Consider the following 27485-nt stretch of genomic DNA (forward strand, 5'->3'; position numbering starts at 1 on the left):
TGAGTTTAACCAATATAGTTACAATATCAAAGACACAATTCATAATCACCTGACATAAAAAGAGATGGAAACCATTCCCAAAAACAAAATAATCAACATGGCCCAATTCTACATAGCCCAGAAGTTAGAATAAGTACCCCTTAACAACCTTCTTTTGGGAATAGATTGAGACTATGAGAAAGATCTACTCCTGCTCAAAACACAGAGCATAAATTAATATGGAGTACCCATGCTCACCTATATTTCCAAAAGCCATTTAGGAGAAGCTAGAAACTAGCAGGTGAGCTTCCTGTGACGGTTGTGCCATAGACTGCCAATCTGTGATGGATTTGCTTCTCTAAACAAGCCCAGGGAGATTATATTTGGGAAAAGATTCCTGCTATTAATATGCATTTCCTGTTATTATTAAATATATAAAAATCACTAGGTATTGACCCATCCTTTTAAGCAGATTTCTGCAGACCTGTACCATCTTGCAGTGATACTATATAAACAAATAGATAAAGATTTTATAGAATTCCTGACTTGATTCAAATAATTTTAGAAAAAAAGTTTTTATAGATGGTCTTAGTTGCTAGAAATATATAATAAACTTAGAATCTGGAATAGAATGTGCCACTTATCGTAATAATAAGTAAAGGCTGCATAGTAAGAAATATGAGCTTTCATAATCACACAAGGTCTAAGAATAAAGTCATAGGTAGGCACTGGGATAAGGCAAGGCCATGTAAAAATTGTTGCTTTGAACTTATAATGAGTATATTATAATGAAACACTGATTCGAACTTAATATCAACATTCTTCAGCAAACCCCATTCTATGTAACATTTTATCACTGAGGTAATTTTCTAAAGAACTTTTTGTCTAAGAAGGTATCTTAGTCAGTGTTTCAAGTTTTGCACAATCATGATCAAGAAGCAAGCTATAGAGGAAAGGGTTTATTCAGCTTACACTTCCACATTGCTGTTCATCACCAAAGGAAGTCAGGGCAGGAACTCACAAAGGACAGGAACCTGGAGGCAGTACCTGAGGCAGAGGCCATGGAGATATGTTACTTACTGGCTTGCTTCCCTTGGCTTGCTCGGGTTGTTTTCTTGTAGAACCCAGGACTACCAGCCCAGGAATGATACCACCCACAATGGGCCCTCCCACCCTTGATCACTAATTGAGAAAATTCCTTACAGCTGGATCTCATGGAGGCATTTTCTCAAGGGAAGCTCCTTTCTCTATGATAACTGCAGCTTGTATAAAGTTGATACACAAAACCAGAAGGTATAAAAGACCAGAGAAGGAAAAGAAGTGGTTGGTCACGCGGTGGTGGCGCACACCTTTAATCTCAACACTTGTAAGGCAGAGGCAGGCAGATTTCTGAGTTCGAGGCCAGCTTGGTCTACAAAGTGAGTTCCAGTATAGCCAGGGCTACAAAGAGAAATCCTGTCTAAGAAAGAAAGAAAAGAAAGAAAGGAAGGAAGGAAGGAAGGAAGGAAGGAAGGAAGAAAGAAAGAAAGAAAGAAAGAAAGAAAGAAAGAAAGAAAGAAAGAAAGAAAGAAAGAAAGAAAGAAAGAAAGAAAGAAAGAAAGAAAGAAAGAAAGAAAGAAAGAAAGAAAGAAAGAAAGAAAGAAAGAAAGTTGTTGATTGAATGGTTTGCCTTGAGGAGTTCTGCCTCATCCATCCATCCATCCATTCATTCATCCATTTGTATATGTCTGTCTGTCTATCCATTTGTGTGTAGGTATATGTGCAAACATGCATGAATACTTGTGGAGTTGATTGTGACAGATTGTCTATCAGGCCTGATCAGAGTGTAGGTGTATGAATATTTGAAAGCATATGTGTCTGTGCATATTTGACTGTATAAAGCATCTTAATTCTTTTTCTTTTCTTCCTCTCTGGTTCACAAAGAATTAACGAGTTTATCCAGAGAAGCTTCTGGCTGATTGACCAGAGAAAGGAGAACCAATACTAAATCCTTTTACTTAACCCCACCACCACCACTGTTTTACTTTGAGGTGGTAAAGGACAGAGACTGTTGCAGATTCTGGCCTCAAAGGAACTCAGGCAGGTCAGCTACCTTTGCAAAGTGACTTAGACTTAAGCCAGGTAAATGTTTTCTTATAAAAACTACAACCCTAAAAAAGGGGGGGGGCAAGCCTAAACATCTCACAAGAACAAGTCTTGCCCCTCAGTTCACCTAAAGACAAAACCAAGAAGGAATCAGAGCAGCGATGGCCCCTGGCAGTAGGTGTCTTAGAAACTACCTAAAACTAAAGACCTTGAACAGCAGCCAGAGCACACCAAAGACTCACACCATCACTGACTTATCACCAGAAATACCCAAGACCAGAAGCCAGTAAAGGAGTGTCCTTAACACACTGAAAGAAAAATGATTGTGAGACCATGGCAGTGACCTTACAAAATTACCCCTGAAGAAGGGAAGTGAAAGAAGGACATCTTCAGAGAATATAAACTGAGAACTATTCACTATGATGAATAGAAGCCCCACATTCTCAGAGGAGAAAGGGAAGAGGGATGGGGGAAGGTCTCTGAAATGGGGAGACCAGGATGGGGGCAGCATTTGGAAGATAAATATAAATTTTAAAAGGAAATTATAAAAAAAAATGTTTCCTAGGTACAAAAGAGCAAGAGCATGAAAATGGAGAGCCACAGAGATGGTTCAGAGTTAGAAACACATACCACTCCCTCAGAGGACTTGGGTCAGCTCCCACCACCTCTAACTGTAACTCCAGTTTCAGAATATCCAGTCCCCTGCTGGTCCCTCTGAGAGCATTGGGTATGTCTGTGGTACACACATATACATGCAGGTAAGCGTTCATAGACAAAGCAAAAAATTAAATGAATCTGCTTTAATATATAAGAAAAATAGTTTCAGATCTTCAAGGAAAGAATAAATGTCTGGATAAATATAGAAGATGAGATTTTGACATCTTGATTTTGTCTTCTGTCATAGGGAAAGTAAAAAATTATATTACTATATTCTCATATAAAATGCATATGAGAACTATAGTAATATTAGTGAGATGAATTTTTGTTGTTGTAACTCTTTACATTCAGCATGAAGTAGTAAAATATTTTTAATAGCAAATCTTAAAATAAATTGTAACCTCCATAGCAACCCACTAAAAAGGTAATACTACTTCAGGCAAAGTTAGCAAAAAGAATTTTAAGTATAAAGAAACCATGCAAGAACCTTAGGACACTATGAAAAAAAAAACAAAATCTATAATTTATGTTATAGGAAGAATTTCACATAAAGGGCATAGAAAAAAATTTTATTTTTCATTAGATATTTGCTTTATTTAATTTTCAAATAGTAGATATTTGCTTTATTTAGTTTTCAAATGGTATCCCCTTTCCACATTACCCCTCTGAAAATCCCCTATCTCATCACCCTTCCCCTGCTCACCCCTCCCCCCAATTTCCTGACTTGCATTCCCCTATTTTGGGGAATTGAGCCTTCACAGCACCCATGGTCCCCTCTCATTCATGTCTGAAATGGTCATCTTCTGCCACATATGTAGCTCGAGCCATGGGTCCCACCATGTGTACTCTTTGGTTGGTGGTTTAGTCCCTGGGAGCTCCGGGGGTACTGGTTGGTACATATTATTATTCCTCCTGCAGGGCTGCAAACCGGTTCAGCTCCTTCAGTCCTCGCTCTTGATGCTCCATTGGAGAGCCTATGTTCATTCTATTTGTTGGATGTGAGCCATGAGTATTTTGATGCACTTTCCAATAATGATCAAAGTATCCACACTTTGGTCTTCCTTCTTGAGCTTCATGTGGTCTGTGAGTTGCATTTTGGGTGTTCTGAGATTTTGGGCTAATATCCACTTATCAGTGAGTCCATGCTATGTGTGTTCTTTTGTGATTGGGTTACCTCACTCAGGATGATATTTTCTAGCTCCATCCATTTGCCTAAGAATTTCATGAATTCATTGTTTTTCATAGCTGAGTAGTACTCCATTCTGTAAATGTACCACATTTTCTATATCCATTCCTCGGTTGAGGGACACCTGGTTCTTTCCAGGTTCTAACTGTTATAAATAAGGCTGCTATGAACATAGTGGAGTATGTGTGCTTATTACATGTTGGAGCATTTTCTGGCTATATGCCCAGGTGTGGTATATCTGAGTCCTCAGGTAATGTTATGTCCAATTTTCTGAGGAACCACTAAACTAATTTCCAGAGTGGTTTTAACAACTTGCCATCCCACCAGCAATGGAGGAGTGTTCCTCTTTCTCCACATCCTCTCCAGCATTTGCTGTCCCCTGAGTTTTTGATTTTGGCCATTCTGATTGGTGTGAGGTGGAATCTCAGGGTTGTTTGATTTGCATTTCCCTGATGATTAAGGATGTTGAACATTTCTTTAGGTGTTTCTCAGCCATCTGGTATTCCTCAGTTGAGAATTCTTTGATTAGCTCTGTTCCCCATTTTTAATAGGGTCGTTTGGTTCTCTGGAGTCTAACTTATTGAGTTCTTTGTATATATTGGATATTAGCCCTTTATCAGATATAGGATTGGTAAAGATCTTTTTCAAATCTATTTTCAATGCCATTTTGTCTACTGACAGTGTCCTTTGCCTTCCAGAAGCTTTGCAATTTTATGAGGTCCCATTTGTCAATTCTTGATCTTAGAGTATAAGCTATTGGTGTTCTATTCAGGAAATTTTCCCCTGTGCCCATGTGCTCCGGGTTCTTCCCCACTTTCTCTCCTATTAGATTCAGTGTATCTGGTTTTATGTGGAGGTCCTTTATCCACTTGGACTTGAGCTTTGTACAAGGAGGTAAGAATGGATCAATTTGCATCCTTCTACATGTTGGCTTCCAGTTGACCTATCACCATTTTTTGAAAATGCTGTCTTTTTTCCATTGGATGGTTTTAGCTCCTTTGTCAAAGATCAAGTGACCATAGGTGTTTTTCTGGGTCTTCAATTCTATTTCATTTATCTTCCTGCCTGTCTCTGTACCAAGAAATCAGTAGCTTTCCTATACTCAAAGGATAAAGAGGCTAAGAAAGGTATTAGGGGAATGACACCCTTCACAGTAGTCACAAATAATATAAAATACCTTGGTGTGACTCTAACTAACCAAGTAAGTGAAAGATCTGTATGACAAGAACCTCAAGTCTCTGAGGAAAGAATTGAAGAAGATCTCAGAAGAAAGATCTCCCATGCTCATGGATTGGCAGGGTTAATATAATAAAAATGGCCATCTTGCTTAAAGCAATCTACAGATTCAATTCAATCCCCATCAAAATTCCAACTCAATTCTTCCTAGAGTTAGAAAGAGCAATGTATCTGGAATAACAAAAAACCCAGGAGAGTGAAAACTATTCTCAACAATAAAAGAACTTCTGGCAGAATCACCATCCCTGACCTCAAGCTCCACTACAGAACAATAGTGAAATGTTTTTAACAAGTTCATAAAAAAATAAGACCTCAAATTTAGGGAAAGAGAAGCCAACAAGATACAATTGACCTACATATAGCACCAGTTACAATAAGGAATGCACAGAAAAAAATATATATGGATCCAGGCAGCAGTGGCATATGCTTTTAATCCCAGCACTTGGGAGACAGAGGCAGATTTCTGAGTTCAAGGCCAGCCTGGTCTACAGAGTGAGTTCCAGGACAGCCAGGGCTACACCGAGAAACCCTGTCTCGAAAAACATAGAGATAGAGATAGAGATAGAGATAGAGATATACACAAAGAAACTATCTTGAGATCTGTAAAAGAGAATGAGCAAGTCACATACCAAGACAGGCCCATCAGAGTAAATTCTGAGCATTCAACACAAATCATAAAAGAGGAAAGGGCTTGGATGTATGTCTTTCAAACTGAAAGGTCACAGCTTTCAACCCAATTAAACATATACCGAAAAGTTATTTACCATGATTGAAGTTGAAAAAAATCCCTTTAATAAAAGCAGGCTAACAGAATTTGTGACCACTAAGCCTTCTACAGAAGAAACTGGGGAGGGGACAGGGCAGTTCATTCTGAAGAGAAAAAATAAGTGTAATTGAGGCAACAGGAGAAAAAATAATCAATAAAGCTAAGTCATTCATGGAGCAAATTAAGACTAAAGAATTCCTAGATACTAGAAGATCAACAAAATGACAAGGAGCTTTATGTGAATATCAGTAGTCTCAAATTCCTCATCAAACAGCACAGTCTAGCCAACTGAATTATAAAACAGAATCCATATTTTTTCTGCTTAAAGTGAAAAGTTGGAAAACAGTATTCCAAGCAAGAAAGCATTTCTATTCTCTTATCTGGTAAACATTAACTTCAAAGTAAGTCTTGTCAGAACAAATAAAAAAATGATACCTCTTACTGGCCATAGGAATAACCCATCAAAAGGAAATTGCATGTAAATATATATTTATGAAATTCATCCATTCTCATAAAGCAAACACTACTCAATTTAAAATCACACATTAACCCCAAACACAACAATAGTGGATGACATTGTTATCCCACTTTGATCTTTAGACAAGTCAACTACACATACACACACTTACATATACCCATACACACACACACACACACACACACACACACACACAAATTCAATACAGAAACACAAGAATTAAATTCCATCTTCTATATCTAGACCTAATAGATATCTACAGAACACTCTACAAAACATGAAAAGAATTCACCTTTGTAAGCAGCCCAGGGACCCTTCTCTAAAACAGATCACATATTAGCACACAAAGCAATTCTCAGGAGGACAAGAATATTGATATTGAAAAGCACCCTGTATTTTACTTAGACACAATGGTATAAAGCTAGAAGTTAATAGACAAAAACTACAGAAAATATACAAACTCACCGAGATTACTATTAAATGATTAATTATGGATTTAAATAATGTATTATTTGAACTAAAGGAAAGTCAAAGCACAAAATACCTAAATCTATGAAAGAGAGAATGAAGGCCAACCTAATGGAAGTTCATAGCTCTAAGTGTCTATACTAGAAAACCAAAGAGATTTCAAGTATACAACATGTTGATAAAACTTAAAGCATTAGAAATACAAGAACAAAACAACCCCTACAGCAGTAGATAGATGGAGAGAAATAATGAAGATTTTTGGCAGAAAAATAAGGAAATATAAATTTAAACAGTAATACAAAATTTAAACAGTAAGACAAAAATCAATGAAACAAAGAAAATTACTCTAAAAGTGAAATTCCCCTAAACTGAGCAAGACTGTGCAAGGGCCTCTTTATTAGATGTTCTTCTGGTCCACACTCAGGAGTGGCACAGCAAGGGCACATGGTAGCTCTAATCCCTACCCCCATCTGAGAACTTTTAGATGGATTTCCAGAACAGCTGCCCTAGATTATACCCTGACCAAAGTGTGCAAGGGTTCCTTTGTCCACACTCACACTAGCATTTGTTATCTGTTATATTCCTTATGTTCAGAATTCTGAAAGGGTGAGGTGAAACTTTACCTGGTAGTGTTAACCTCCATTTCCTGGCTAATGGTTTCCAACTGTTTGAAGAGGGTTGGGACCATTTAAATTTCTTCTTTTAAAAATTTTATGTCCAGTTCTATGCTTCATTTTTTTGTTTTGTTTGTATATTTTGAGACAGTTTTTTCTGTGTACCCTTGGCTGTCTGGTCTACAGAGTAAGTTCCAGGACAGTCTCCTGCCTATGCCTCCATAGTGCTGAGATTAAAGGCATGCACCACCACCCATCTTATGCCTCATTTAACTGAACTATCAGATATATAGTTGGCAAAGATCTTCTCCTATTTTGAAGTGCCTCCTCACTCCACAGTCGTTTTCCTTTGCTCTATTATTTAAAGTGCTGAAACTAAACAACATGTACATTCAGCCATAGAGGGTATACACACACACACACAGAGAGAGAGAGAGAGAGAGAGAGAGAGAGAGAGAGAGAGAGAGAGAGAGAGCATTATAGAAGTGAGAATAGAAAGACAGGGCTGAAGGATGAAGCATGTAGAAATGCTGTCCTCTGGACGTGACACAGTTATTTCATAGCTGCTGTGGTTGCCTGCACAAGACCTACTTAACATCAAGCCAGTTAAAAATTCTGTCATTGAGTGGGGATGGCCTCATAAGCACTCTCCACTACTTAATAAGCTCTTGACTATTGATGGCTACTAGGGGAAGAAAAGTCAGTTTCCTTCAAAGCTGTGTTTCCTGATAGGCTACTCATGCTCTAGAGGATGGCCCCATATCCATGCCAAGTTAGAGACAGGCGATTAGGAAGGTAGCAAGAAGGGGTAAGGGCTAAAGCCATGATTCATCCAATGTACTTGCAAAGAATCAGATTAGACAAGTTTTCCTGTCATTAATACAGCTAAGATTCCTTGATGAATCTTTACACAACTTCATGACTTTCTACGGAAATGGGGAAGGGGGCATCACTTTCACTTCTGACTTTTCTTTTGTGGACAGCCAGGTGAGCTTATAGTATAAGGAAAGTGAGTAACAGGAGTCCATTTGGGAATATGTTCAGCCTGGCTGACCCAAACTGTCTAATTGATGATATTAGGTAAGTACTTTGCTTTGTCTTATTGTCTAACAAGTCAGTACAATGGATGCGTCTAAAAATACATATTATTCAATTGTATGTTAACTGACAAATCTTGCATGCCAGAAAGTTTTATGTATATCAACTCATTTAGTCCTGCAGTAGTCATTGAATTTTAGTGCTGGTTTTAGCTTTCTGGAGAAAGGAACAGGCTCAAGGAGGTCAGTAACAAAGAAAGAGTAAATCAGGATTAAAACTCACATGTGTCTGTTTCTAAGTCCCTGACTAAGTCTTTGTTCAAAAACAGCCTCCACCAGCAACCATGTGACATTTATGGAAGTGAAGCTCTATCTTAGAGCTTACTCTCTCCTCTTATTCAGATTTTGTTGCTTTCTCTTTCATGGACACACCAGAAGTAAACCCAGCAACATTGCCTTTTGCCTCTGCTCAGGTTACAAGAAGACAAAATCCTGCCTTCTCTTTATCCCTTTACTAAAAGTAAAATAGGAAAACAGAAAGCACCCCCAATGCTGCAAGATTAGGGGTACACTCATTTAACGTTGCTCTTCAAATCTTTTGAGGAAGCTGAAATCTAATTTAATCTATTACATGATTGTACTAAATTGCCTAACCACATCAAAGCCGCAATGGCCTCACACTCTGGGAAAGGACATTGTTAAAATGGTTTCAAATATATAATGCAGTCTCTCAGGTGCTCAAGACAGGGATGCCCATCCCAGAATATAAAGCTTCCTTTACACTTGGAGATCAAAACAACGGAGCCATTATTTGCGAGGCTGGATGAAATACCAGATCCATTTCTTATTAGCGTCTATCATTAAAGTGAATTTTGTAGTATGGCTATTTTATAGGGGTTTTTGCCTACCCCCTACCCCATGGCCTTTAAAACGAAAAGACATTCCTAATGGGATGAAGGGGAAGATTTTTGAAGATCAAGATTATGAGTAAATGTCCCTCTAATTGCACTGTTTTCTGCTTTCAGAAAAGAAAACCAAAGACTGTTTTCTACTTCCCCTCTGCATCTAATGCCACCCATTTTAGAAACTCAAAAGAGATGCTAAACATAGTGCCTTTCAATGAGAAGGAAGAGGGGGGCTTACTCCTCAGTCCTGCCTTTGTGAGTACTTGTGAAGAATGGCCTATGCCAAGCTATTTTCTGAAATAGCAGGTGAGTTTTCCCATAGCAATATTGTTGCACTAACCAAGAGTCTAAAGATAGTAAAGCCCACAAAAGACAAGAAAGGTCATGAGGTTTCCAGAGATGACACCAAGACAAGATACTGGGATTCCTCCGCTCTCTTGAAAACTCTTCTGGAAGTAATCCCCCCTTTTTTTTTAATTAGGTATATTATTTATTTACATTTCAAATGTCCCCTTTCCTGGCTTCCCCCTCCCCCCCAAAAAATCCCATAAGCCATCTCCCCTTCCTGAATCAACCCTCCCCAACTTCCCTGTCCTGGTAGTCATCTACATGACTGTATCAAATCTTTCCAGGACCAAGGGCCTCTCCTCCCTTTGGTGTCTAACAAGACCATCCTCTGCTGCCGATGTGTCTGGAGCCATGGGTAACTCCATGTGTACTCTTTGGTTGATGGTTTTGTCCCTGGGAGCTCTGGGAGTACTGGGTGACTCATACTGTTGTTCTTCCAGTGGCTGTGGTGCTGCAAACCCCTTCAGCTCCTTGGGTCCTTTCTCTAGCTCCCCCATTGGAGACCCTGTGCTCACTTCAATGGCTGGCTGAGAGTGTCCCCCTCTGGATTTGTCATGCACTAGGAGAGCCTCCCAGGTAATAGCTATATCCAACTCTGGTCAGCCAGCACTTGTGGGCATCCACAATAGTGCCTGGGTTTTGTATCTCTATATAGGATGCATCCCTGGGTGGGGTAGTCTCTGGATGGTCTTTCCCTCAGACTCTGCTCAAACTTTTGTCTTTGTATCTCCTCCTGTGGGTATGTTTTTCCCTTTCTTCAAAGGACCCAAGGATCCATACTTTGTACTTCCTACTTCTTGGGCATCATTTGATACGTGAATTGTGTCTTGGGTATTCCAAGCTTCTAGGCTAATATCCACTTATCAGAGAGTGCATACTATGAGTGTTCTTTTGTGATTGGGTTACCTCACTCAGGATGATATTCTCCAGTTCTATCCATTTGTCTAATAATTTCAAGAATTCATTGTTTTTAATGGCTGAATAGTACCTCATTGTGTATATATACCACATTTTCTGTATCCATTCCTCCATTGAGGGGCATCTCTGTAGGACAAGAACTTCAAGTCTCTGAAGAAAGAAATCAAAGAAGACCTCAGAAAATGGAAAGTTCTCCCATGCTCATGGATTGGCAGGATTAATGTAGTAAAAATGGCCATCTTGCCAAAATCAATATACAAATTCAACGTAATCCCCATCAAAATCCCAACTCAATTCTTCATACAGCTAGAAAGAGCAATTCCCAAATTCATCTGGGATAACAAAAAACCCAGGAAAGCTAAAACTATTCTCAACAGTAAAAAAACTTCTGGGGAATCAGTATCCCTGACTTCAAGCAGTACTACAGAGCAATAGTGTTAAAAACTGCATGGTATTGATACAGTGACAGACAGGTAGATCAATGGAATAGAATTGAAGACCCAGAAATGAACCCAGAAACCTATGATGATTTGATCTTTGACAAAGTAGCTAAAACCATCGAGTGGAAAAATGATAGCCTTTTCAATGAATGGTGCTGACTCAGCTGGCAGCTAGCATGTAGAAGAATGCAAATTGATCCATTCTTATCCCCTTGTACTAAGCTCAAGTCCAAGTGGATAAAGGACCTCTACATAAAACCAGAAACAATGAAACTAATAAAAAAGAAACTGGGGAAGAGCCTTGAACACATGGGCACAGGGGAAAGTTTCCTGAACAATACACCAATAGCCTATCCCCTAAGAACAAGAATTGACAAATGGGACCTCATGAAATTACAAAGTTTCTGTAAGGCAAAGGATACTGTCAACAGGACAAAACAGCAACCAACAAATTGGGAAAAGATCTTTACCAACCCTACATCTGACAGGGGGCTAATATCCAATATTTCAAAGAACTCAAGAAGTTAGACTCCAGAGAACCAAATAACCCTATTTAAAAATTGGGTACAGAGCTAAACAAAGTTTTTTTTTAACCTGAGGAATATCGAATGGATGAGAAGAACCTAAAGAAATGTCCAACATCCTTAGTCATCAGGGAAATGCAAATCAAAACATTTCATCTCACACAAGTCAGAATGGCTAAGATAAAAAAAAAATCAGGAGACAGCAGGTGCTAGAGAGGTTGTGGAGAAAAAAGGAACTCCTCCACTGCTGGTGGGATTGCAAGCTGGTACAACCACTTTGGAAATCAGTTTGGCGGTTCCTCAGAAAACGGGGCATAATACTATCAGAGGACCCCATTATACCATTCCTGGGCATATACCCAGAGGATTCTCCAGCATGTAATAAGGAAGCATGCTCCACTATGTTCATAGCAGCCCTATTTATAATAGCCAGAAGCTTCTGGAAGTCTTGTAGCAGTGAGAAGTCAGTCTGGGATGAAGAAAATAATGTTTCAGAAGGCAGATTATGTTGTACCCAGAGAAAAGAAAATGGACAGAGCAGAGTAATTGGAACCAGTTACACGTGTGAGTCCTGACTCTGTACCCTTCCTAGCTCTCAAGTCTAGGTTCTTTCTTCTATGCCTGAGTTTTCATGTATCTTCTAGTAATGATTAGGAGCGTGTCTTTAACTTTGTTGTGATCAAATAAATTACTACTGCAAAATAAGAGTTCTAGGCACATAGGCTACTGGTATACTCAACTCATTTATTACTTTTCCCTGACCCCTCAAGACGCACTTACCTTCCATCTTTAGGTGGACAAACTGAAGCCTATAGACATTGAACAGTTTTCCCAGTGAAGCACAATTATAAAGTACAAGTTTTAAAAGGTATAGCAAAATTTCTAATCAAGATACGATCCCCAAAACTTCAGGATTGTCACATAGTACTCTCCTGCAATAGCATTAGAAATCCTGGGTCTTCATCAATAAATAACTTCCCTCCCCTCCCAGTCCTCTTGATGAATGCTTCAGCTACCAACTTCACAAACATGAGGGAAAAGAAGTATTGAAACACTGTCTTTTGCAAGGCTCAGGGATGAGGAGTTTGCCCATATCCTGCCTAACACAGGGCAGACATTCAAGGTTATTGACTGTTGACAGTTGGTTATTGACCATTTGTAGACTGGGCATTCAAAAAGACAATGCATGCCTGTGTTTTGATTTCTGTTGCAAATGTTCAGTAAATCCATGGCTTGAGCTCTTTGAAAATGGCACAGGCCTATGCAAATGCAAGCCTAGCCTTGGAAATTCTTTGGGAGAGTAATTAATTAATTAATTACCAAAAAATTGCTGTCATAAGAAACTTTTGAAGAAACCATGAAGCCGAAGCACAGCAAGGCTGGGTCCCATAATGCCAGCTGTTAGATGAAAGACTTTTGCCATCCGCTATTTGTGAAAGAACTAACAAGGTATTCTCACAAGACTGACACTGACTTGGTACAGCTTTTCCTCCCATTCAGAGCTGGACCATAGAGAAAATAGATGTAAGACTACATATAGAACAGAACTATCCCAAGACCACAGAATACATCTTGTGTGATTTTGAGGAAAAGCTGTGGAGATCATCAGGAAAGAGGCATTTGCTTCTGTGTCAGCAAGGGTTCCACAAACTCCCAGAAGACCTCAAAACACTTCGTGATAATATGAAAATAAAATGTATGGAGAAGGTTCATTTAAGAAACTATGAAATCTCAGAATCAAATAGGAATGGGTTCCTGTGCTCATCTAACTGGCTAGTCTATATTATTCTTTACACAGTCACCACACCCCTTTAATCACTATAACTCACTACTTTTATAGGCATCCCATTCAGACTTTCCATACCCTACTCTCTTATCAAAAAAAATTCAGAAGGAGCTGAAGGAGCTGGCAGCCCCATAGGAGGAACAATATGTACCAACCAATAGCCCCAGAGCTCCCAGGGACTAAACCACCAACCAAAGAGTACACATGGGGGACCCATGGCTCTAGCCGCATATGTAGCAGAGGATGGCCTTGTTGGACATCAAAAGGAGGAGAGGCCCTTGGTCAATGAAGGGTCAATGTCCCAGTATTGGGGAATGCCAGTACAGGGAAGTAGGAGTGGGTAGGTTGGTGAGCAGGGGGAGGGGGGTAGGATAAGTTGTTTTTAGAGGGGAAAGCAGGAAGGGGATAACATTTGAAATGTAAATAAAGAAAATGTCTAATAAAAGAAGAAAATTCTTCCTTGTTATTTTTTTAATGTTACTGCTATTGTTCCCAATTCTGTTTTCTGTAAATAACAATGTTACAACTGCCCTTTGTTAAGCTGTTGTTATTTTGCACACATGTACTTGGTAATTTGTTTTGTTCATTTTTTTCCCATTCCTGATTATAGACTTTATTTTTCACATTAAGTTGTATATTTATTCACTTTACATCCCAATCCCTTCCTGTCCCCCTTCACACAGTCCCTCCCCCTTTCAACCCTCTTCTTCTTCTCTGAGAAGATGGAGCCTTAGCACCCCCCCCCAGCCCCTTACACACATCAAGTCTTTGCAGATTAGGTGCATCCTCTCCCACTGAGACCAGACAAGGAAGCCCAGTTAGGAGAATGGATTCCACAGACAAGCAACAGCTTTAGGGACAGCCCCTGCTCTAATAGTTGTGGGATTCACATGAAGACGGAGGTGTACATCTGCAACATATATGCAGGGGTCCTAGGACCAGTCCCTATATGCTCTTTGGTTGGTCATCCAAACTCTGAGTGCCCCGAGGGTCTAGTTTAGTTGGCTCTGTTGTTCTTCCTGTGAAGTTCCTATCCCCATTTGGGGCCCTCAATCCTTCCCCCAACTCTTCTACAAGAGTTTCAGAGCTCAAACATCCAATGTTGGGCTGTGGGTCTCTACATCTGTTTCAGTCAGCTGCTGGATGGAGTCTCTCAGAGGACAGTTATGCTAGGCTCTTGTCTGCAGAGTATCATTGGGGGATCTTTAATATTAAATTACATGCAAATTTATTTGATATTCTGCTACAGCAAACAGAACACAATGCTTCCATAGTATTTTAACAGCTCCCAAAATCTCACCACATAATACTTAAAAGTAAGATACATAACTGATCACAATATTGAGAACAAGATACTGAGTGCTCAGTTATAAATAAAAAAAATCTATATTTTAACTCCACCAACACCAAGGCTCAGAGAACACAGTAGAAGAGAAAGTGAAAAGGATGTAGGAATTGGCTGATAGAAAGGAGTTTGGGTAAAATGCTATCTTCTGGTCATGGGATGGCTTTTGTACTCATTAAATTACAGCATCCAAATGTTTCCCCATTAATTTATTTATTCACTTTACATCCAATCCCTGCTCCCTTCCTACTTTCCCCCTCACACAGTTCCTCCCCTTACCCCTCCCCTTCTTCTCTGAGAGAGTGAAGCTCCCTAGGCATCCCCAGTAATTGTATGCTACAGCATGAGTATCCCCAGAAATACACATGCTACATAGGCTCAGGGTCCTAGATCCAGCCCATGCATGCTCTTTGGTTGGACATTCAGTCTCTGAGAGCCTCCAAGAGTCCAGGTTACCCAACACATATGTAGCATGTATATTGCTGGAGAAGCCCAGTAACTAAGGTTACTCATAAGACATGAAAACAATCAAGTCAGTCAAAACTCCGTCATAACTTACTGAGGTTCGGTCTGTTGGAAAAAGTTCATCATTGAGGATTCAAAGCTTTGAAGGTATCTAGCTTTGTCTAATTTTCTGATTGTTTTCTATGTTTCCTGTGTGGCTAAATACTTGATTATTCAGTTCCTTGTTCCCACTGCCCTATCATAGGCCTTCACCACCACTATAGACTCTAACCCTCTGAAACAATCACAAGAAATAAATTCTTTGCTCCTTAAATTGCTTTTGGACAATGGTATTTTATCACAACCACAGAACAGTAGTTGATATAGGTACATTCAGTCCATAATTAATGTCCAAGCCCAGATTGATGAGTAAAATTAGTTTATAGGGTTAACTTATAACCTGGTGGATGACTCTGGAATACCACATTTTTTTATTTATTTTTTCATTCGATATATTTTTTGTTTACAGTTCAAATTTGTCACCACTCTTAATACCAATCCCCTACATCATATAGTTTTAAGTCTTTAAAAGAATTTATAAACACCTGTTTGGGTTGGTAAAGAAGGAGCAATGGCTACACATGAGAAGAAAAAAAGGCACTGACAAAACCAGACTCTGGTCATGTTACATGCTCATATGTACTCTGTCTCGCTCTTGTCCACATATTTCTGGTCTCAGAAAATACTATCTAAACATGGAATGAGCTTATTGTTTTATGTCTACTGTTTGTCACATTATATCCTCAGGAACTAGGAAATCCATTATTATCCCTGGTTTATAGATAAGGAAACAGTAACATAAAAAGTTTAAATGACAAAGCCACCCACAGTTTAAAAAAAAAATCACATCTAGGATACAAGCCTAATTCATTCAGCATCCCAGCATCCCAGTTCACTTTTGACCTGCCAAGCAGCTGAGCACAGTCTTCTTGGTTTAAGGGCTGGAGGAGCAGACTACTGGCCCTGTTTTGTGGATCACATACTGGTATGTAAAATGTATTTCAGCGTAAAAACTGACCTAGTATCCTAGAGGATGTTGTTATTGACAAAATCAAGGTAAAAATATCAAACCAACAAAAACAACAACAAAGAAAGCAGTTTAAGGAAGAATTGGGGGGGGGGGCAGTCTGCTTTACAGTTCAAGGGGTTTCATTCAAAATGGTGAGTAAGGCAAAAGCAGCAGAAGCATGAGACAGTTGGTCGCACTACATTACCATTCCAAAAGCAAAGAATGCAGTGCACAGAAAGTGTTCTCCTCCTTGTATAGTACAAGAGCCCAGTCTATAGAAGGTCAAAAACTCAGGAGACAACAGGTGTTGGCAAGGATGTGGAGAAAGACGAACACTCCTCCACTGCTGGTGGAGCTATAAGATGGTACAACCACTTTGGAAATCAGTCTGGCGGTTCCTCAGAAAACTGGACATGACACTTCTGGAGGACCCTGCTATACCTCTCCTGGGCATATACCCAAAGAATTCCCCGGCTTGCAATAAAGACACATGCTCCATTATGTTCATAGCTGCCTTATTTATAATAGCCAGAAGCTGGAAAGAACCCAGATGCCCCTCAAAGGAAGAATGGATACAGAAAATGTGGTATATTTACACAATGGAATACTACTCAGCAATTAGAAACAATGAATTCACAAAATTTTTAGGCAAATGGTTTGATCTGGAAAATATCATCCTAAGTGAGGTAACCCAATCACAAAAGAATACACATGGAATGCAATCTCTGATAAGTGGATATTAATTAGCCCAGAAGCTCTGAATACCCAAGGCACAAATCGCATAACAAATGACTCCCATGAAGAAGTATGGAGAGGGTCCTGATCCTGGAAAGGATTGATCTAGCATTGGAGGGGAATATAAGGACAGAGAAAAAGGAGGGAGGTGATGGGAGAATGTATGGAGAGAAGAAGGTTTATGGGACATATGGGGGGGGGGGAACTGGGAAAGGGGAAATCATTTGGAATATAAACAAAGAATATAGGAAATAAAAAAAAAAAAAGAATGATGCAACGAAGAGTTAGGATGGGTCTTATCTAATCTAGCAGGCCTCCTAGATAATCTCCTAGGTGATTCTAGATCCTGTCCAGTTGACAATCAATACAAATCATCATGTCAGATGATGTAGTTGTAATCCAGGAACTTCAAGGCATCAAGACTAGATGTTATCCCTGGGAAAGTAGAAGAGTTCACAGGGGAGATAAACACCAGACGAGATCTTGAAACAATTATCAAGTGCTAGACTATGAGAGAAGTGTAGTGGATTTGGAAACTGGGGTTAAACAATTCCACAAGATGCAAATATGTTTGGTTAATCTCTATTAAAGACTTAGCCTGCTATTTTTCCTTCATAAAGCCATCTCATGAACAATGTTTCCTAACACTGTGAACTTAGAACCTGCTATCTATCTGACATGGAACTCTGAGTTCCTACCTTGTATGCCCTGGAAATGAGATGTATGAGTCGTTCATGCTATCTTTCAAGCATCTGTCTTAATCACAAGTGTCCTGTGAAGCTTTATTCTTTTTAAGGATAAAGAACATTTTTACCACTGGAAACTCAAGCTTGATCTGCTCAGAATTCATTTCTGGGAGGAACAGCTTTCCTATATATCTTGTATTCTTTTGCTTTAGAAATAATGGAAGATAATGGAGGAAAACCATTAACTGTCTGGTTTGTTCAGGAAAGGAGTTTGCATGAGAAACTGTGTAAAGACTCCCCAAGGATAGAGCACATACCTGGTTTTCTTACAATTGCTCATTTTAGAGTCTCAAATTGTATTTACCCATATAGTCAACAAACATCTCCAACCTGACTCAATTTGTAGGTGATTTTGGACTCCTCTCAATTCGAGTCTGTCCAACGGAAAGAAGGCAGAGTCCAGGGGTGAGGTTCCTTAAGTAAGATGCAAGACACATCTATGGAAAGGAACAGTTCTAGAGCTTTTTGCAAAGTACCCAATACGCCAAATGTTTGTTTTTATTTCTTCAAACTACAGTAGGAATATATCATAATACAAGTCCATTGATGGCGTCCTTCACAAAAAAATGTCTCACTACAAAAAGTCCATAGAAGGTAGGAGTGGTCCTTGGACAGGTGAAAGCTCAATAGATACACCAAGAAAGGAAAATTGAGGGGGGAAGAGGTGGAAGTGGGTCGGGTGGAGGGGCATATACATGGAGGCAGGGGGTGGGAGGAGGGGTTAAGGGTCTTCAGGGAAGGGGGAAATCAGGAAAGGTTTACCATTGGCAATATAAGTGAGGGTGATATTCAATAAATAAAATTTTTTAAAAATCAATAGAAATAAGATGCTTAGTTACAAAACTTGCTTTTGGTTAAGATTGGGGTCTTTCCTTCTTTAAAAAGTAGGGCAGATGATAAATGGACAGTGACCAGTAGGACACTCTTTGAGAAGTCTAGATCTCGGGAAAAAGTTCTTCTCAACCAGTGGAGTAACTTCACCTCCCACTTCATCTGCAGCTTAGTCATGTGATGTTGTAACTCTGCCTTTCCCTTCATTCAGGGACCTCTTAGCATGCCAAGACTATCATCCTGACCCCTTAGTCGGTACCAGCTTCAGTGGAGCTCAGAAGAAGAATGCTGCTAAGACACAGGCCCTGGGTCTAATGCCACATTTCAAGGCCAGTCTCTTTCTCTTAGCTTTGTGAGACAAATGATGCCCAACTTCTATACTTCAATACTCTGCCTGTAAACATCAGAGCAAACACACACCCAAGAAGCTTGTAAAAGTTGAATTTATAATTGTGTATTCTAAGTGTGTGTAATTGTCCTGGATTTAATAGGAAACCAAGATTTATCACATTCTTACCCTCTATCTCCTTCTTCCTGGTTCTTATTGTCTTATTGGGCAGATAAACACCTTTTATAAGAGTATCAGTGTATGTTAACCTTCTGCTGTTATTGCGGGCTACATGAATGCTATCACAGGATTTCGGTTTCTTACCTGAGACCTAAGACTTTGCCTCACAGTCTGCTTAGGAAACCTATTCCCACATGCATTGTGCCAAGGATGATGATAATTCTCCCCCAGAGCCAATCTACATGCCTAAATCACTCCCTAAAAGCAGGAGGAACAACGCTGGTTTGAAAAGGCCTATTTATTTTGTCACTTTTCCCAGAGGCAAGGGCATTGCAGGCAATGGTGAGTAGGAAAATGAGACTATAAAGAAATATCTGACAGCACTTCCTTAATCGCGGTCCACATCTGCTGATGCAGCCGAAAGTGAGGGGGCAGAGGTGAACTTTGCTATGCCGTGGTGAATAATGCAATCATACGTTGGATACCAAACTACATTTAACTACCATATAAATCCTGCCTGCCTCCATACCACACCTCATTATCTCACAGGAAATGTATAGCTTCCACAAAGTCAAATGTGCTCCGACCTGTGCCTCTGAAGCTGAGGCAGAGATGCAGGGCTGAGAATCACGTGTTTGCTGCACCAGCAGTCCAGCTTCCCCGCAACACACACGGAACCTCACGCAGACATCCTTAGCATTCACTTGTCATGGGCCATCAGGCAAAACACTTGAACACTGCTTCAGATCTGCCAAATAGAAAATGGGAGTACTCCTGCCTCACAAATTCGGAGGTACAAAGATCTTAGCAAATCATTGAAGGTCAAAATCAAACCTATAGTGGAAGATCTGGATGAACAGACACAAAGTCTGTCTTGACTCACAGCATTCTTTCCCCAAAACAACAACAACAACAACAAATTCCTGCCTGTATTTTTGCTGCTATGGTACTTTGGTAGAAGCGAATTGGACTCAATCAAACCCTTAACAGTGATACTTGCTATTTAGGGTCTCTTATTCCCAACAGGCTGAACTATGCATATTCCTCCAAAAGATGAAAATGTGTCAAACACAAGTGTAAATGTCCAGGCTTGAGTCTGAGGAACGTGGTGAGGTAGCAGAAATTGTATAAGAAAGTGAAGGGGAAGCTATCTAGACCTCTGCAGGGAAGAGGAGGGAAATCCGGAAAACACTGCCTGTGTTCAGAAGGGGAAGGAGCAGGTTGGGTTGGTTTTGCCTTGTTTTCAGCTGCAGGAACTGAGAAGCCCTGTCCAGGTTCAATGCTCCATTCTTAAAGTGGTGAACAAAATCCCTCTTTGTTCCCCAGTGAAACTTATCTCTGAAGAGCTGAACCACTTCCTGTGAGATACAGCCCTGCAGATGTGTTCTGCGAGACCCACCCCACTGTTCTGTCTTCAGTCAGAAAGGGCAAGAATGGTCACTTTGTACTGCTGCCTGAAAACGACACTGACTCCTCTGATCCCTACTGGGGTTACCAAGTGGGTAAAGCTTCCTGCTCAGAAGAGAGTCAGAGGCTGTGTGTGTGTGTGTGTGTGTGTGTGTGTGTGTGTGTGTGTGTGTCTGTGTGTCTGTGTGTGTCTGTGTGTGTGTCTGTATGTGTAGGTGTGTGTTTGCCCACATGTGTGCCTATATGTATCTGTATGTGAGCCATTGTGTGTGCCTGTATGTGTGTGTGTGTGTGTATGTGTGTGCCCATGTGTGTGACTGCGTGTATGTGCCCACATGTGTGCCTGTGTGTGAGTCATTGGGTGGGCCTGTGTGTATGTGTGTGCCTGTGTGTGTGCCTGGGTGTGCATCTAAGTGCCTATCTGTACATGCATCTGCTTGTGTGTGCCTAGGTGTATCTTTTCTTCTTTTGTTAATTTGTTTAGTTATTTGAGCTGATAAAGGCACCAAGAAGGGCCAATGTAACCATGTTTTTCAAACAGTATTTTTGTGGAACCTGTCCAAAGATTGGAAGCCCTAGCAGCCTGAGGCAGGGGATGAATTGAGTGAAGGCAGTAATTTGACTGATGCTGGGCCAATCTATCTGCCTCCTGCCCTTTGCTAATACCAACAGTTAAAGAAGTTCTAAAATTTGATGTGTCAGAGTTGATAGCATTTTATCGCAACAAAGACTTGTTTAGATGTGAAAAGCTTTGTTGTGCAACTACTCTGGGCGTTAAGGGTCCATCAAAAAAATTGCCCTCCCTTCCTGATAACACAAAGCTTTGTGATTCTGACTCATTCACTTCAACTCTAGTCTCAGTGTCTTCCTCTATAAAATGAAGTGGTCCTAGCAGTGTACACAGCTATGCTTATTATATTAACTGGATACTCCAATTGAACATGCTCTTCATGTCTATTTACACTGACAAATAGTTACCAACACACTTTTGAAGTCAGACCCTCTTTTTATCTTGGGAAGTCAACAGTAATAAACATAATTACTTTCATGGGGGAATCCATAATCTGACTTATAAACAGAAAACTAAACAATGAAAGGTAAAAAGTCTTGAACTTAGCAAATGGTGAGTTATTATTTCAAATTATGCATTTCCTAACATCTTTCTCTGGGAACTGTTGAACTGTTGCTACCATCAAAGTTGCCTCGGAACTTGAGAAAAATGCACTCTTGCACAGATGGAAAGATGCAATGAAGTTATCATCAGATATGTTCCAAAACGATAGAGAGGGACCAAGGACCAACAACAGTGTCCAGAAGTGTTCTAAACAGCCATCATATGGCTTTCTCTCAGAGGTGACGATGAAGAGCTTTAGCAAGGAGGATGAGCATTTCCACATTGATAGCCCTACTCTTGGCAGCCCTGAGTTTAAGGTTCTTGAAAAAAATCCCTTGTATTGCACCACATACATCTCACATATGTCAGAAGGGGAAATGATGACCCAGTCATTCAAGTAAAATGATTAGTTAAAAGTCCACTAAAAGGAAGTACATCTGGATGCCTGCCCAAGCTCACCATCACCTGGTTGTGTAGTTTGCTTAATTTTTAATATCCTGCCATTTCCTCATTGGTAAATGGAATAACAATTACCTATACGAAGGCATTGGTGTGCTACATAGTCTTCCATTTCCTCATCTCTAACAATCTAGTTGCTACACTCTGTGCTCCCTGATGTTCTTCAAGTTCTATTTTTCTCTGAAATCACTCCATTGAAAAGAGTTCTTCAGAGCAGACTGAAACTTTCATTACAAAACGATGATGGGAAAAGCATCAAATCCTTGGCTTACCCTTTAGATTGAATGAGAAATTGTTACAACAAAGCAGGCATAGTTTCTCCCAGCGGAGATCAGGAAAGAACACATGTACAGTGGTTTAATTTTTCAACAAAGACACAGTACGATGCTCTTTATGACATTCCTACTTGTGAACTCAGAACTCAGTGGTTACCAGCAGATAGTACATAATATACACAAATCCACATTTGGTGCTACTAAAATTGATGGGCTGTATAAATGGGGCTGTATAAGGGGTTTTAATTTTCCTCCAGTGAGAAAGATGAGCCACATTAAATTCATGCCTAGATAATGAAAAGGAGAGAAAGAGTTGAAGTTGGAAGTAATTGACAGGAGGAAGACCATCTAGGTTTTCCCATTTGTGTTTACATTTAACTATGAGTGGCACAGGGCATGAATGGATTATGCTGATTTATTTCAGTGTCAATTCACTGCAAACTGTAAGGTGTGATTCCCAGAATTCTACTTTGTGAATGATTCTCAGTGAGATTCAGCAAAGAATAATTTGCATATGGTTTCAGAAGCACTTGAGCATGCGCCATCAGGTCTCTGGAGCTCCCTTTAGAAAGCAGACTTAGGTCTGCCTACTTGTCAAGGAATCCTCACTTTTAGCCCACATCTAGTTTTTTATTCTGTAGCACAACTCTGCTTAACAGTGAACTGCACTAGGATTGTGGGCAGATACTTTCTGGCAGGTCCATACAGGTTCTCAGGAGAGTTGGCCCCTGGGTCATGAAATTGGATGAGCTGGCCCTGCCCCACACTGGTTGCAGTACTTGGGAAAGTGGGCCCTGCATGTCAACTGGGCAGGACAGTAGTACTGGGTCAAGTCAAGGGGACACAGGTAAGCCAAATCGAGGCAAGAGTGAGGGAGAGCAGGCCCTGCTATTCTTCTGCCATAAGGTACTCTGCATGCTGAGGTGGTGTCCTTGCCCTACCTCTTGCCACCTGCAGCAGTTGGGAGAGCTGGCCTCAAGAGCCTGAGAGCCAGAGATCTCTCTTAGTTTCTCTAAATTAGTCCACATATTGAGACACAAAGTAAATCTTAACAAATTCAGAAAAATTGAAATAACTGCATATATCCTGATTGACCACAAGGTACAAAATCCTAAAATCAATAGTAAACAAATCTCTAGTAACTATACAAACTCATAGATACTGAATGATGAATGGGTGAAAGAAGAAAGAAAAAGAAAAAATATTCATGGAATATAATGGAAATGAAAGCACAACACAACAAAATCTGTGAAACACATTAAAATTAGCATGATATGAGGGCCAGCAGAAAGAATGGAAACAGGCAACTTCAGAAGATAGGAGGTTGGGGTGACCCTCCAGAATGCACCAGAGACCTGGGAGGTGAGAGACTCACAGGAGTAAAAGGGAAGGACCTTAGATGAAAGTCTGACAGTAGGGAGAGGGAACTTATAGAGCCTAACTCCAGCAGGCTTCAAATGAGGGAGGGGGGTACATCCCACAGTCATAACTCTGACCTATAATTTACCTTTCTGAAAGAATTATAGGGATGGAAATGGACAGGAGCCCAAGGAAAAGAAGGTCCAGCAACAGGCTAAAAGTGGGATCCATGCATGGAGAATTCCCAAGATCTGACACTGTTTCTGAGGCTATGGAGTGCTCACAAAAAGTGACCTAGCATGACAGCACTCCAGAAGACCCAACAAGCAGCTGAAATATTCAAATGTAGAAATTTGCACCCAACCAATGGACAGAAGAGCTGACCATGCTGTTGAAATAGGGAAAGGCTGAATGAAGCTGAGTGAGACCCTGTAGGAGGACCAACAATCTCAATTAATCTGGACCACCAGGATCTTTGAAACACTGGACCACCAAACGGGCAGCATACACTAGCTGATGTGAGGGCTCTAGCATACATACACTTGACGACTGCCAGGTCTGCGTTCATTCAGAGATGATGCACCTAACCTCAAGAGACTAGAGGCTCCAGGAAGTTTAGAGGTCAGGTGGGTCAGGGGATGTCTACATAGGCAGTTCGTCTGTCAGCCAACTGGTCATAGGACCTGGGTCCTACGTAGAGAGCAGCAGATGGAGTGACACCCCACGGCCACCTTCGCTACCAGCCAGGGCCAAAAAGCATCACTAGGTACTGTATTATCCTGAGCTTAAGATCTCTGGGGGTGCAAACCGCCAGGGGTCTGCCTGCGCCCAGGACCTAAGCACATAGGCAGTTCATCTGCCAGCCAGACAGTCATGGGGCCTGTGTCATACATAGAGAGCAGCAGAGGGAGTGAAACCTCACGGCCAGCTTCCCTGCCTGCTGGGGCAGAATAGCATCACTCAGTACTGAATTATCCCGAGCTTAAGATCTCTGGGGGTGCAAACCACCAGGGGTCTGCCTGCACCTAGGACCTAAGCACATAGGCGGTTCATTTGCCAGCCAGCCTGTTGTGGGGCCTGTGTCCTATGTGAGGATCAACAGATGGAGTGACTCTCCATCTTTGCTCTATGACAGAGCAGTTGGGGAACACCTGGTTCACTGAGACAACCCAAGTATAACATTGCTTGAGGCAAGACTCAGCAGGGCTCCAAAAGCACAAAAGAGGAAGGGAGCATATCAGCAAACTGTGCCAGAGGAAGCCCAGTCACCCAGTGTCTTGGAAATAATCTTAAAGGTCCACAGGAGGTTGAACCATCAGTCAGTGACAATGAGACCATCTAACACCAGTGAGAAACAGATGGCTAAAGACAAACGTAGGAACATTACTAAAAGAAACCAAGGAATTATGGCAGTCATGGGGCCTGTGTCATACATAGAGAGCAGCAGAGGGAGTGAAACCTCACGGCCAGCTTCCCTGCCTGCTGGGGCAGAATAGCATCACTCAGTACTGAATTATCCCGAGCTTAAGATCTCTGGGGGTGATCTGAACCCAATTCTCCAACAACAGCAAGTCCTATATACCCTAACACACCAGAAAAACAAGAGTTGGATTTAAAGTCACTGGTCAAGATGCTGTTAGAGGAACATAGGAAGGACATAAATAAATATCTTAAAGAAATTCAGGAGAAAAATGACCAAAAGCTAGAAGCCATTACAAGGGAAACACAAAAATCACTTAAAGAAATTCAGGAGAATATGGGTCAGAAGTTAGTAGCCAGTAAGAAGGAAATGCAAAAATGGCTTAAAGAAATACAGGAGAACTTTGATCAACAGGCAAAAATCATGAAAGAGGAAACACAAAAATCTCTCAAAGAATTAGAGGAAAACACAAACAAGCAAGTGAAGGAACTGAGCAAAAACATCCAGGATCTAAAAACAGAAGTAGAAACAACTAAGAAATCACAAAGGGAGACAACTTTGGAGATAGAAAATCTTGGGAAGAAATCAGGGGCCATAGATGCAAATATCAATAACAGACTACAAGAGACAGAAGAAAGAATCTCAGATACCGAAGATACCATAGAAACCATGGACTCAACAGTCAAAGAAAATGCAAAATGCAAAACGCTTGTAACCCAAAATATCCAGGAAATCCAGGACACAATGAGAAAGCCAAACCTAAGGATTATAGACATTGATGAAAGTTAAGATTTACAACTTAAAGGGCCAGCAAATATCTTCAACAAAATTATTGAAGAAAACTTCCCTAACCTAAAGAGAGAGATGCACATGAATATACAAGAAGCCTACAGAACTCCAAACAGACTGGACCAGAACAGAAATACTTCCTGTCACATAATAATCAAAACCCCAAATGTACTAAACAAAGAAAGAATACTTAGGGCAGTAAGAGAAAAAGGGCAAGTAATATATAAAGGAAGACCTATCAGAATTACACTAGACTTCTCACCAGAGACCATGAAAGCTAGAAGATCCTGGGCAAAGCTCATGCAGACTCTAAAAGAACACAAATGCCAGCCAAGACTACTATACCTAGCAAAACTCTCAATCACTATAGTTGGAGAAACCAAGATATTCCATGACAAAACCAAGATTACCCATTATCTATCCACAAACCTAGCCCTACAAAGGATAATAGGAGGAAAACACCATTACAACAAGGGAAACCATACCCTGGAAAAAGCAGGATATTAAACTTCTTTCATCAAACCCAAAAGAAGATAACCACACAAGTATAAAATTAACATCAAAAAAGATAGAAAGTAATAACCACTACTCCTTAATATCTTAACATCAATGGACTCAATTCCCCAATAAAAAGACATAGACTAACAGACTGGATAAGTAAACAGGACCCTACATTTTGCTGCATGCAGAAAACACACCTCAGTGTCAAAAACAAAAACTACCTTAGAGTAAAAGGTTGGAAGACAATTCTACAAGCAAATGGTCTCAGGAAACAAGCCAGAGTTGCCATTCTAATGTCAGATAAAACTGACGTTCAACCTAAAGCCCTCTGAAGTTCTTCAAGTGAAAATTCTTTGCTTAGCTCTGTACCCAACTTTTTAATGGGGGTTATTTGGTTCTCTGGGTTCTACTTTCTTGAGTTCTTTGTATATATTAGATATTAGCCCTCTGTTGGATTTAGGGTTGGTGAAGATCCTTTCCCAGTCTGTTGGTTGACATTTTGTCCTTTTGACAGTGTCCTTTGCCTTACAGAAACTTTGTAGTTTTATGAGTTCCCATTTGTCAATTCTTGATCTTAGAGCATAAGCTACTGGTGTTCTATTCAGGAACTTTTCCCCTATGCCCATGTCCTCAAGGGTCTTCCCCAGTTTCTTTTCTATTAGTTTCAGTGTGTCAGGGTTTATGTGGAGGTCCTTGATCCATTTGGAGTTGAGCTTAGTACAGGGAGATAAGAATGGATCGTTTTGCATTCTTTTACATGCTGACCTCCAATTGAACCAGCAACATTTGTTGAAAAGGTTGAATTTTTCCACTGGATGCTTTCAGCTCCTTTCTCGAAGATCAAGTGACCATAGGCGTGTTGGTTCATTTCTGGGTCTTCAATCCTATTCCATTGATCAACTTGCCCGACATTGTACCAATACCATGCAGTTTTTATCACTATTGCTCTGTAGTAAAGTTTAAAGTCTGGGATACTGAATCCCCCCTGAAGTTCTTTTACTGTTGAGAATAGTTTTAGCTATCCTGGATTTTTTGTTATTCCAGATGAATTTGAGA

The sequence above is a fragment of the Apodemus sylvaticus genome, chromosome 3, assembly GCF_947179515.1.
Source record: "Apodemus sylvaticus chromosome 3, mApoSyl1.1, whole genome shotgun sequence".
In the NCBI taxonomy this organism is placed as follows: domain Eukaryota; kingdom Metazoa; phylum Chordata; class Mammalia; order Rodentia; family Muridae; genus Apodemus; species Apodemus sylvaticus.